General features: G+C 38.5%; 1 long non-coding RNA gene across 2 annotated transcripts in view; it reads left to right on the top strand.

Annotated features, from left to right (window-relative positions):
• Positions 1-7413: 7413 nt before the first annotated feature.
• LOC145723450 (uncharacterized) overlaps positions 7414-12458 on the top strand; it is a 60822-nt gene continuing 55777 nt past the window's right edge. Inside the window, exon 1 of one of the 2 annotated variants that reach the window (XR_014148512.1) lies at positions 7414-8187. This is a non-coding gene — a long non-coding RNA (uncharacterized LOC145723450). The remainder of the gene's footprint in view (positions 8188-12458) is intronic. The other variant, XR_014148511.1, reaches the window with a different exon arrangement.

Here is a 12458-nt window from a genome sequence, read left to right as displayed (position 1 = left end):
CTCCATACAGTTTTCCAGAGTGGCTGCACCAGCTTGCATTCCCACCAACAGTGTAGGAGGGTTCCCCTTCGGAGAGAGAGAATCTTAAGCAGGCTCTACACGGTGCTTGATCCTACAACCCTGAGATCATGACCTGAGTTGAAATCAAGAGTCGGACATTTAACGGACGGAGCAACCCAGGCGCCCCAGCAGTGGCTGTACTATTTTATATATCCAAAGAAATGTAAAGCCTTACTACTTCTGCACATTTCTCCCAACCTTATTTTCTTTTTTTTTTTTTTTTAATTATAGCCATCCTAGTCTGTGTGAGGAGGTGATATCACATTGTGGCTTTAATTTGCATTTCCTCAATGACCAATGAAGTTGGCTATCTTTTTCACATGCTTATTGGCCATTCGTATATCTTCTTTGGAGAAATATCTATTCCAGTCTATTTCTTATTTTTATTGGGTTCTCTTTGTTATTGTGTTGTAAGAATTCTTTATATGTTCTGGATATTAAACTCTTATCAGATATATGATTTGCCAATGTTTCTCCCATTCTGTGAGTTGTCTTTACTTTCTTGATAATGTCCTTTGATGCACAAAAATTTTTAATTTTGATGAAATCCAATTTATCTATTTGTTCTTTTGTTGTTTATGCTTTTGGTGTCAAACTAAGAATCCACTGCCAAATTTAACATAATAAAGTTTAATCTGATATTTTCTTGTAATAGTTTTATAGTTTTAACTATTTAGGTTGTTGGTCAATTCTGAATTATATTTGTACGGTCATACCACTGAGATATTGTGGGTTCATTTCCAGACGAACACAATAAAGCAAATGTCACAATAAAGTCAAATGAATTTTTTCGGTTACCCAGTGCATATAAAAGTTATGTTTACATTATACTGTACTCTATTAAATGTGCAATAGCATTATGTCTAAAATAAACGATGTATATGCATTCATTGAAAAATACTTTATTGCTAAAAATGCTAACCATCATCTACGCTTTCAGCAAGTTATAATCTTTTTGTTGGTGGAGGGTTCTGCCTCAGTGTTAATGGCTGCTGACTGATCAGGGCAGTGGTTGCTGAAGATTGGGTGGCTGTGGCAATTTCTTAAAATAAGACAATGACATTTGCCACATCCATTGACTCTTCCTTTCACAAATGATTTCTCTGTAGCATGCAAAGTTCTTTGATAGCATTTTACCCACAGAAGATCTTCTTTCAGGATTGGAGTGAATCTTCTCAAACCCTGCTAAGTTTGTGTCATATCCTAAATCCTTTGTTTTCATTTCAGTAATCCTCACAGCATCTTCATTAGGAGTAGACTCCATCTCAAGAAGCCACTTTTTTTATCTGTAAGAAGTAACTCATCTGTTAAAGTTTGATCTGAGATTGCAGTAAGTCAGTCACATCTTAAGGCTCCCCTTCGAATTCTAGGTTTCTTGCTATTTCCACCACATCTATAGTTACTTCCCCCACTGAGGTCTTAAATCCTTCAAAGTCATCATTGAGAGTTGGAATCAACTTCTTCCAAGCTCCTGTTAATATTGATATTTTGACCTCTTCCCATGAATCACAAATATTCTTAATGACATCTAGAATGGTGAATCTTTTCCAAGTTTTTTTTTTTTTAAAGATTTTATTTATTTATTTGACAGAGAGAGAGCACAAGTAGGCAGAGCAGGAGGGAGAGGGATAAGCAGGCTCTCCACTGAGCACGGAGCCTGATGTGGGACTCGATCCCAGGACCCCCTGGGATCATGACCTGCACCGAAGGCAGATGCTTAACCGACTGAGCCACCCAGGTGCCCCTCCAACAGGTTTTCAATTTACTTTTCCCAGATGCATCAAAAGAATCACTACCTATGGCTGCTATGGCCTTATAAAATATATTTCTTAAATAATAAGACTTGAAAGTCAAAAATACTTCTTGATCTGTGGATTACAGAATGGATGTTGTGTTAGGCATGAAACTACATTAACCTCACTGAACATCTCCATTAGAGCTCTCAGGCGACCAGGTGCATTGTCAATGAGCAGTAATATTTTGAAAGAAACTTTTTTCTGAGCAGTAGTTCTCAACAGTGGGCTTAAAATATTCAGTAAACCATGTTATAAACAGACACATATCATCCAGGTTTTGTTGTTACATTTCTAGAGCACAGCCAGAGTAGATTTAGCATAATTCTTAAGGGCTCTATGAACTTTAGAATGGTAAGTGAGCATTGGCTTCAACTTAATGTCACCAGCTGCATTAGACCCTAATAAAAGAGCCTGTTCTTTGAAGCTTTTGAAGTCAGGCATTGACTTCTATCTATGAAAATTCTAGATGGCATCTTCTTCCAATAGGCTATTTCATCCACATTGAAAATCTGTTGCTTAGTGTAGCCACCTTCATTAATTAGCTAAATCTTCTGGATATCTTGCTGCTTCACCTTGCACTTTTGTTATGGAGATGCCTTCTTTTCTTATACTCAAGCTTTCCTTCTGCAGCTTCCTCACCCCTCTCAGCCTTGATAGAACTGAAGGGAGTTAGGGCCTTGTTCTGGATTAGGTTTTGGCTTAAGGAAATGTTTCGTCTGATTTGATCTTCTTTCCAGGCCATTAAAATTTTTTCCATTTCAGCGATAAGACTGCTTTGCTTTCTTGTTCATGTGTTCACTGGAGTAGAACTTTTAATTTCTTTCAAGAGTTTTTCCTTTGTATTCACAACTTGGCTGTTTGGCTCTAGAGGCCTAGCTTTCAGCTTATGTTGGCTTTTTAACATGCCTTCCTCACTAAGCTTAATCAGTTCCAGCTTTTGATATAAAGTGAGACACATGTGACTCTTCCTTTCACTTGAACACTTAGAGGACATTGTAGAGTTATTAATTGGTGTAATTTCAATATTGTTATGCCTCAGGAAATAGGGAGGCTTAGGGAGAGGGGTAGAGATGGAAGAATGACTGGTTAGTGGACTAGTTAGAACACATACAACATTTATTGGTTACATTTGTTGTTTTATATGGGTATGGTTCATGGTGCCGCCCAAATAATTACAATGGTAACATCAAAGATCACTGATCACAGATCTGAATAACAAATAATGAAAAAGTTTGAAATATTGCAGAAGTACCAAAATGTGACAGAGACACAAAGTGAGCAAATGCTGTTGGAAAAATGGCACTGATAGACTTACTTGATGTAGAGTTGCCACAAATCTTCAATTTGTAAAAAACACACTATCTGTGAAATGCAGTAAAGCAAAGTGCAACAAAATGAAGTATGCCTGCATATGGCATGAAGTAGGCATCCAAATTCATTTGTGTAAGGTTATCCAGATATCCCAGCACCATCTGTTAAAGAGAGAGACTATTTTTTTCTCCATTGAATGGTCTTGGTATCCTCGTAAAAAATCAACTGGCCATAGATATTTGGGTTTCTTTCTGGGCCTTCTATTCTTTTCATTGGTCTATTTGTCTATCCTTATGTTTGTACCTCACTATTTTGGTTAATGTAGCTTTGTAGTAAGTTTTGAAATCAGAAAACGTGCATCCTCCAGCTTTCCTTTTTCAGTATTGTCTTGACTATTTGAGGCTCCCTGTAATTCCATATGAACTTGTGGATTAGTTTATCCATTAATGCAAGAAAGACCATTGGAATTTTTATAGGGATTGCAATGAATCTGTAGATCACTTTTGAGAGTAGTGCATTTTAGTTGTGTGGTCTTTTAATCTGTGAACTGAGAATACCTTTCCATTTAATTAGGTCTTTCATTTCTTTCAGCATTGTTTTTATAGTTTTTAGTGTACACGTCTTTCACCTCCTTGATTAATTACTTGTATTTTATTCTTTTGGATGTTGCAGTAAAGTAATTGTTTTTTTATTTCCTTTTTAGATTATTCATTGCTGGTGTATAGAAACAATTGATTTTTGTATATTGATCTGTGACTTGCAACTCTGTTGAATTCATGTATTAATTTTTTGGTGGATTCTTTGGAATATTCTCTATGTAGAATCACGCCATTTGCAAATAGGGATAGTTTTACTTCTTCCCTTCCAATTTGGATGCCTTTATTTCTTTTTCTTGCATAATTGCTCTCTAGGATTTCCATACAGTGCTGAATAGCAGTGATGATATTAGGCATCTTTGTCTTGTTCTTGACCTTAGAGGGAAAGCTTTCAGTCTTTTATCATTGAATGTTATATGTGGATTTTTCGTGAATTTTTTTTATCATGTCAAGGGAGTTCCCTTCTATTCCTGTTTTGCTGAGTATTTTATCATAAAAGGAAGTTGAATTTTGTCAAGTGCTTTTTCTACAATCTGTTGAGATAGTCATGTGGGTATGTTTCCTTTGTTGTTAATATGATGTGTTACATGGATTATGTTGAACCGCCCTTGTATTTCTGGGATAAATCCCACTTTATTCATGGTATTTAATCCTTTTTAAATTTATTTATTTATTTATTTATTACTTATTTATTTATTTATGAGAGAGAGACAGAGAGAGAGAGACAGAGAAAAAAGGAGCCCGAGTAGGGGCAGGGGAAGGAGCAGAGGGAGAGAGAGAATCTCAAGTAGACTCTCAAGTAGGGTCAGAGCCTGCCACTGGGCCTGATCCCACCCCGAGATCACAACCTGAGCTGAAATCTAGAGGACGCCCAAGACTGAGCCATCCAGGTGCCCCGGTGTTTAATCCTTTTAATGTGCTTTTCTATTTCTTCTAGAGTAAGTTTTGGTTAAAGTGTGTGTTTCAGGAATGTGTCCATTTCATCTCATTATTTGTTGGCATAACATCTCGTATAATTCTTTTAATTTCTGTAAGGTCACTAGTAATGTCCCCACTTTTACTTCTAATTTTATTTACATCTTCATTTTTTTAATTGATCTAATTAAAGTTAGGAGAATTTTTCAAATATTCATGTCTCTCTGCTGTAATCTTTATGATTTCCTTCCTTCTGCTGGTTTGGGGTTTAGTTTGCTCCTTTTCTACTTCCTTAAGGTATAAAGTTAAGTTGTTGATTTGAGAAGTCTTCTTTTTTAATATAAACATCTACAGCTGTGAATTTCCCTCTTAGCACTGCTTTCACTCCATTCCATTACTTTTGGTATGTTGTGTTTTCATGTTCATGTTTCTCAAGGTGTTGTTATGGGTTGAATTATGTCCCCACAAAAAAAGATGCAAAGTCTAACCCCCAATACCTCAGAATAAGACATTATTTGGAAATAGGGTCTTTACAGAAAAATTATAATGAGGTCATTAGGGTGATCCTAATCCAATATGATTATATCCTTATAAAATAGGGGAAATTTAGATACAGAGACAGACATGCACAGAAGACTATATGAAGAGACATGAAAATGCCACTTGATTATTATGGTCTATAGCATGTTTTGAAATCAGGAACTGTAAAGCCTCCACTTTGTTCTTTCTCAAGTTTGCTTTGGCTATCAGGGTCTTTTGTGGTTCCATATGAATTTTAGGATTTTCTTTTTCTGCAAAAAATGCCATTGGGATTTTGATAGGGATTGCATTGAATCTGTAGATTGCTTTGGGTAGTATAGATATTTTAACAATTTGTCTTCCAACTCACAAACAGTATCTTCTTTTAGCAATGTTTTATAGGTTTCAGTGTAAAAGTTACCTCTCAGTTTATTGCTAAGCCTTTCATCCTTTTATCCTTATTGATGGTAAATGGATTTTCTTAATTTCCTTTTCAGATTGGTTATTGTTAGTGTACAGAAACACAATTGATTTATATATATATGTAAAATCTTGTTCTGTTTCTCTAGAGAACCCTGACTAAACGCACATGGCATCCTCAGGTACTTGTAAGCAAAATTTTTATTCATTATTTTATTTCCAGAACTGATTGTGGAGTACCTGGCACATTGCAAGAGGCTTAAGATATTTGTGGACTTGAAAGCATTCATGATCAGACATTCTTTTGCTCTCTGTACAGAAAGAGGAGAGTTCATTTTCTTTTCCCTCTCATCCCTAGCCAAATTTCTGCAAAAGCCCAACTTATAGGCCTAGACATCTTTGATAATTAGTTTGAGAACAGGAAAGAAGGCTCTAATTGGTCTCTTTCATTTCCTAAAGACTGGCAACTGTTAGGAGGATAAAGAATAAAGAAATGTATATATGAGTGACTGTGGTGTGGAAAAGATTTGGGGAAAAATTAGCTATTGAGGTCTGAAACAGGAAAAGAACATTAGTTACTTCAGGTAAGTTAGAGGATGGACTGGGGAGAAAAGGCCTAATGTTTGAACTTACAGGATACCAAAGGTGGAAGAAAAAACAAGTTACTGAAGGGAAAGAAAACACGGAGTTTTCTTTTTACCCAGGAGTCTTTTAGCACCCACATGAGCTTTAAAAAAAACTAGGGTTAATGTACCTTTACCTAGAGAAAAATAGTATAATTACTTTCTCTAAATTTAACCAATGAATCCATTATTTGGTTTGATATTTCTCAATGTTGTGGTCACTCTCCCCCCTGGTTTCTTCTTACTCCTTAACTAGGAAAAGCAACTTTCCTTTCTTTTGCACATAATTTGAGTTGGCCCTAAACATTTTCAGAGGCCATTCTTGATTGGAGTGCCCTTCCCATCTATTCTAACAAATTATACCACTCCTCTTTTTGTCTCATATTCAGTGGTACTTTGTCTGTAAATATCTGATTCAGACCTTGACTGAAGAAAAAATGTATTTCAAAGCTGAATCTTTAACAAACCTCTTTCGAGCACTGTCCATTCATTACACTATAATAGCCAAGAGTTTGTGAATATTATAATCTATTTTGTTCCAACCAATTTTTTAAAAGATTTTATTCATTTATTTTAGAGAGAGAGCAGGGGGAGGGGCAGAGGAGAGGGAGACAGAATCCTAAGCAGACCCCTTCTGAGTAGGGGGCCCAACGGGGGACTTGATCTCAGGACCCAAGATCACCACCCCAGCAGAAATCAGAGTCCCATGCTGAACCAACTGAGCCACCAGGCACCCCTGTTCCAACCAATTTATATTCAATTTTTTTTTTGTCTTTTTTCTTTTCCTTTTTTTTGCACTTACTGAAGTGTAAGTTCCTTTCATTAACTTGAACCATTAACTTGGGAAACTGTCAACACTTCATATTATGCCTATTCTCTGGGGATGTGTAAAAACAAACAATCCATTATCATTGCTTAACAAACACCCAGAAGAGTACCAGGCACATAGTATGTACTCAATAATTATTTGGTGTCTGAAGGAGTTAAGGTGACATTTATAAAAGCAATACTGTTACATGGAACAAGAAAACCACATTTGAATTACTAGCAGCTATTTAATTATGCCAGTCCTTTCTTGTTTCAACACAGAGGTACACGAATTGAGGACTTAATTCTTTGTTTAATTCTGGAAGATTCAACATTGTGTCTTAAAGAATTCATTAGTTGAACGTAAGCATCCAGATCCCGTTCTATAGTACTTCAGTCAAAAAGTTTACCACCTCCAAGTTTTAGTTTGTAAACATTCCCAGGCCAGGAGTCAGGTATCGCTTTTTGCTCACCCAACTGGAATCCACTTCAGCCCTTTTCATTCAACCATCACTTCACAACATGCCCGCCTCTCCCCTGTGTCCTCTCACCCCAAACCGCAGACAAACCAAGCAGGAAACCACAATTGTTCCAGCTTCTTGGAGAGTGCAACCCTAACTTTGAGGCCACAAGACACGTTTTTAACCACACGGTTTCCTTCCTCTGGCCCGATTAGGTTTTGTCCGGACAATATTTTGCTCTCGCAAGACGCGCCCGTCGTCTCGGAGTCGATGACCGTAGCGTCCTGCCGCCGCAGCCACCGAAACCATTATAACAGCTTTCTTTTTCCTCCAAACTCCTACACGTACTTCCTAAGCTCCTCAGTAGTCTAGAAGCCCCGCCCCGCAGCTTTGGCGCCGCGGTGTGCGCATGCCCGGTGCGCGCCGCCTGCCCCTGCCGGGCGCCCGGTCCGCCTTGGTTCCCCGTGGCCCCCGCTCGCGGCGTGCGGCTGGCTTCCTCCCCAACCGAGCCCCGCCCGGTCGTTTGCGGGCGCGCGCACCTCCTCAGGCGGTTGGGCCGCAGGGTCGGGAGGCTTCGAGCGAAAGTCGATTGGCTGGCGTGGTGGCCGCTCGTAGGGCCTCAGAAACTCTGGGCGAGCGCGCAGAGTCGGCTCTCCAGGCAGTGCCAGGCGCATCTCAGGTAAACAGGTAGGCTGGGAGGTTTGGGCGACGGAGAAAAGGAGGGTGGGCTTAGATCCAGCCCTGGAATTTCCGGCCGCAGCCACCTAAGCGCAAGAGGAGGGACTGCGCGGAATCTGCGCCTGGTGAATGTTGGTCCCGCACGGTCGGGAGTGATGGGGCTCCCGCGAAGGTCAGCGTCTTGGGATCCGCAGGTCCTCCTTCTGGGCATAATTTCGGCATCCTCCCGTTTCCTATGACACGACTTCAGCTGAGCATTTATTCAAGGGTGTAGGTTTTTGTTTGTTTTTCCCTTAAGTAGCGGTTAGTTGGAGAGTTCGGGTCCTGGCTCAACCTGTGATTGACTGTGTGTCCTTGAGAGTCACTTAATCATTGTGTGTTTCAGTTCTCACACTTGTAAGTTGCAGCAAAGAATGCGATGCTTTCTTAGGCACAGAGACCGTGCTTTAGAAAGATACTATTAGAATTTTTGGGTTCACAGTGTGTCTGAGCCCAAATTTCTCTGGAAGGTGACACCACCTAACAGTATTTGTGAAGTATTTTAAGCTCCAGGGATGAAAGGAACTAGATAAACACAAGGTAGCAGCATAATTAGGCAGGGTGGTAGAAAGAAAAAAAAATCTTTTTAACCCCCCACAAGAACAGGCTTTTTTGAAAAGCTCCTTTGAACATGTTATGCACTGTGGCAGTAGACAGAGGTAAACCAAAACAAAGGGCCAAACAAAACACATTTCAAGGTCCCCCCACCCTCCAGGTAACTTTAACATACTTTCATAAATTATTGGCTTTTCGAAGTTTCTCCTTGGGATCTAGTGTGGTACTAACCGAAAATGACAGTTACATAATTATTTGAGTATCCTGTGCAGTAGTATACCAAGAAAATTAATTAAAATGAAGCTGACTTCTATATAAGATAACAAGATACCTCATTGATGAAAAGTAACGATGGCAAGTAAGAAAAATGAAAGGGGGGTGTACACAATTTTCTTTTAAAGGCATAGATTTTATAAAAATCTTTTTAGTGTGTTATTTTTTAGGGTATAATAGATACAGAGAAAACCGTATAAATCATAAGTGTACAACTCATTGAATTTTCACAAAGTGTACATATTCATGTATCTAGTACTGGATCAAGAAGGAGCATTACTTGCATCTTAGAAACCCCACTTTCTGTGACCCTTTTCCAAGGGTGACTATTATGTCGATTTCTAAAGTCATCTATGAATTTACCTATTATTGACTTTATATAAATGGAATCGTACAGTAAATAGTCCTTTGAGTCTCATTTTTGCTTAATATTATATTTGTTAGATTTATACAAGTTCGGTAGCAGTAGTTCTCATGCTGTATAGTATTCCATCTAGCTTCTGGTTATTATGAATGGGGCTTCTATGAACATTTTTATAAGTACTGTTGATCCTTGAACAGCATGAATTTGGACTGTAGGGGTCCACTTATGCATGGATTTTTTTCAATAAATACAGTACACTACTGTAAATGTATATTCTCTTCCTTATGATTTTCTGAATGTTTTCTTTTCTCCAGCTTGTTTTATTGTAAGAATATAGTACATAATACATATCCACAATGTGTATAAATAGACTTTATGTTATTGATAAGGCTTCCAGTCAACAATAGGCTATTAGTAATCAAATTCTTAAGGAGTCAAAAGTTAAACTTGGATTTTTGACTGTGGGGGATTGGTGCTTCTAACTCCTGCATTATTCAAGGGTCAATTGTATTTTGGTGAATATATGTATACATTTATGTTGGATATACATATACCTATTGGTGAAATGGCTATATTATAGGACATGCAGGTATGTATTTTTGGTATATAGTACCGAAAAAGTTTTTGAAGTTAGTTGTGTCAACACTCCTATTAGCGTTGTTTGAGAATTCTGGCTCCTCCAAAAGCTTGCAACACTTAGTGTTGTCTTTTTCATTTTAACCATTCTGGTGGATTTATAGTGATCACATTGGGGTTTTCCCCTCATTTCCCTAATGACTAATAATATTTAATACCTTTTCATATGTTTATTGATCATTTAGATATCCTCTATTTCAGGGGTCATTAAATTTTTCTGTAAGGGACCAGATAGTAAATATAGGCAGTCTTTGCTTTATAGAGTTGCATTTAATGCAGTACTGTGTAAAGCTAGGACTGCTTGTATTTTAGGCTTTGCAGATCATATACAGCCTCTGTTGTATTTTCTTCCTTCCTCCCTCCCTCCCTCCCTCCCTCCCATCTTTCCTTCCTTTCCTTACTTTTTTTCTTTTTTCTTTTTTTCTTTTTTTTTGCCTGCCTATTTGTTTGCCTTCCCTCCCTCTCCCCCTCCCTCCCTTCCTCCCTCCTTTCTTTCATTCTTGTTTCATAGATTGCTAAGACCTACTATGTTGAAAAATCACTGTTCAAAAATGACAGTTCAGGGACACCTGGGTGGCTCGGTCAATTAAGCGTTCGGCTCTTGATTTCAGCTCAGTTCCTGATCTCAGCGTGGTGAGATCAAGCCCCATGTCAGGCTGCTGCTCAGCAGAGAATCAGCTCAAGATTCTCTCTCTCCCTCTGCTCGCCCCCCCGCCCCCCCCATGTGCACTCCTCTGCACTCGTTCTCTCTCTCTCTCAAATAAATAAATAAATCTTTAAGAAAAAAAAGGAAGACAGCTCAATCTTTAGCCCATTGGTGGTGGTGAAATTATTGAGAGGGGCTACATTGAAAAAAATCTGAACACATAATGATGTTAAGTATTGTGTGCTATAGTGTTTTGAGATTAAATAATAGTATTAAGCAGCATGTGCTATAGTGTTTTGGAGTTAAATTCGAAATATCTAAGCATACTTTCTTTGCTTCTTATCAGTTTTACCTCAAGGCTAATTAGCTGTTTCAGGCTTCTCTAAACTGTTCTTATTACTCCTACTTTTTCCTATCCCTTTAAAGCCGATGAACAAAAGAGGTTAAGAGGTGAGAAAAGAAAGGAGACAACCCTTTTCTGATATTCTGATATTCTAATAGTCCTTAAAGGCTAGGAAGGGATAAATATCCAAGCAGTTCTGGACACTTAGAGTAAAAAAGTATAAAAAGCATAAAATACTTCCTGCAATACTTTGAGATTCTTTTGAGCTGTTCCATTGTGGTATGGCTTGATTAAAATTTATATCTACCTGATTGAGTATACTCATAATTTGGAAGGTAATAATAGCCAATGGCTTGGGCCATGAAACTCAGCTGTGGCATCCCTGCTCATGGTGGAGGTCCTCTCTTTTTTAGATGCCCCATTAGGCTGCCTAGTTCATCTTCTCTTACTTTGGGCCTCCTGCCCTTCACTCAGTACCAAAAATATAAAAAAACTTTTGAGGGGCGCCTGGGTGGCTCAGTCATTAAGCATCTGCCTTCGGCTCAGGTCATGATCTCAGGGTCCTAGGATGGAGCCCCGCATCAGGCTCCCTGTTCGATGGGAGGTCTGCTTCTCCCTCTCCCACTCCCCCTGCTTGTGTTCCCTCTCACTGTCTCTCTGTCAAATAAATAAATAAAATCTTTAAAAAAAAAACAAAAAAACTTTTGAAAGTGTCAGAACTTTCTTTGACTACTATTTCAGCCTATGTTAACATTTTTAGCTAACACTTTTTTTTTTTTAGGTGGTTTATAGGAGTGAGTTTGGGAATGTATTTAGATATAAGCTAATACTAATGAGAGACTTAGGGGTAATCTCCCTCAACTTGATCTTTTCTTTGAGATAGATAATTGAGTTTTGGTCATTCTTACTTGATTGTTATGCAAACACAGATTTATGATAAGCCATTAGGCCTAGCTTCCACCACCAACCACTGCTGTCCTTAAGCCTTTCTTATATAGAAATTCTTGATCCAGTGTGGAGAAAGGGGAACCCTCCTACACTGTTGGTGGGAATGCAAGCCAGTGCAGCCACTCTGGAAAACAGATGGAGGTTCCTCAAAAAGTTGAAAATAGAGCTACCCTACAAACCAGCAATTGCACTACTGGGTATTTACCCCAAAGATACAAAAGTAGGGATCCGAAGGGGTACGTGCACCCCGATGTTTATAGCAGCAAGGTCCACAATAGCGAAACTATGGAAAGAGCTAAGATGTCCATCAACAGATGAATGGATAAAGGAGATGTGGTATATATATACAATGGAATATTATGCAGCCATCAAAAAAAAAAAACCCCCAAACGAAATCTTGCCATTTTCAATGACGTGGGTGGAACTAGAGGGTATTATGCTAAGCGACATAAGTCAATCAGAGAAAGG

The sequence above is a fragment of the Leptonychotes weddellii genome, chromosome 9, assembly GCF_054177405.1.
Source record: "Leptonychotes weddellii isolate Sample4059 chromosome 9, ASM5417740v2, whole genome shotgun sequence".
Taxonomy (NCBI): domain Eukaryota; kingdom Metazoa; phylum Chordata; class Mammalia; order Carnivora; family Phocidae; genus Leptonychotes; species Leptonychotes weddellii.
This window is presented reverse-complemented; position numbering and strand designations above follow the sequence as displayed.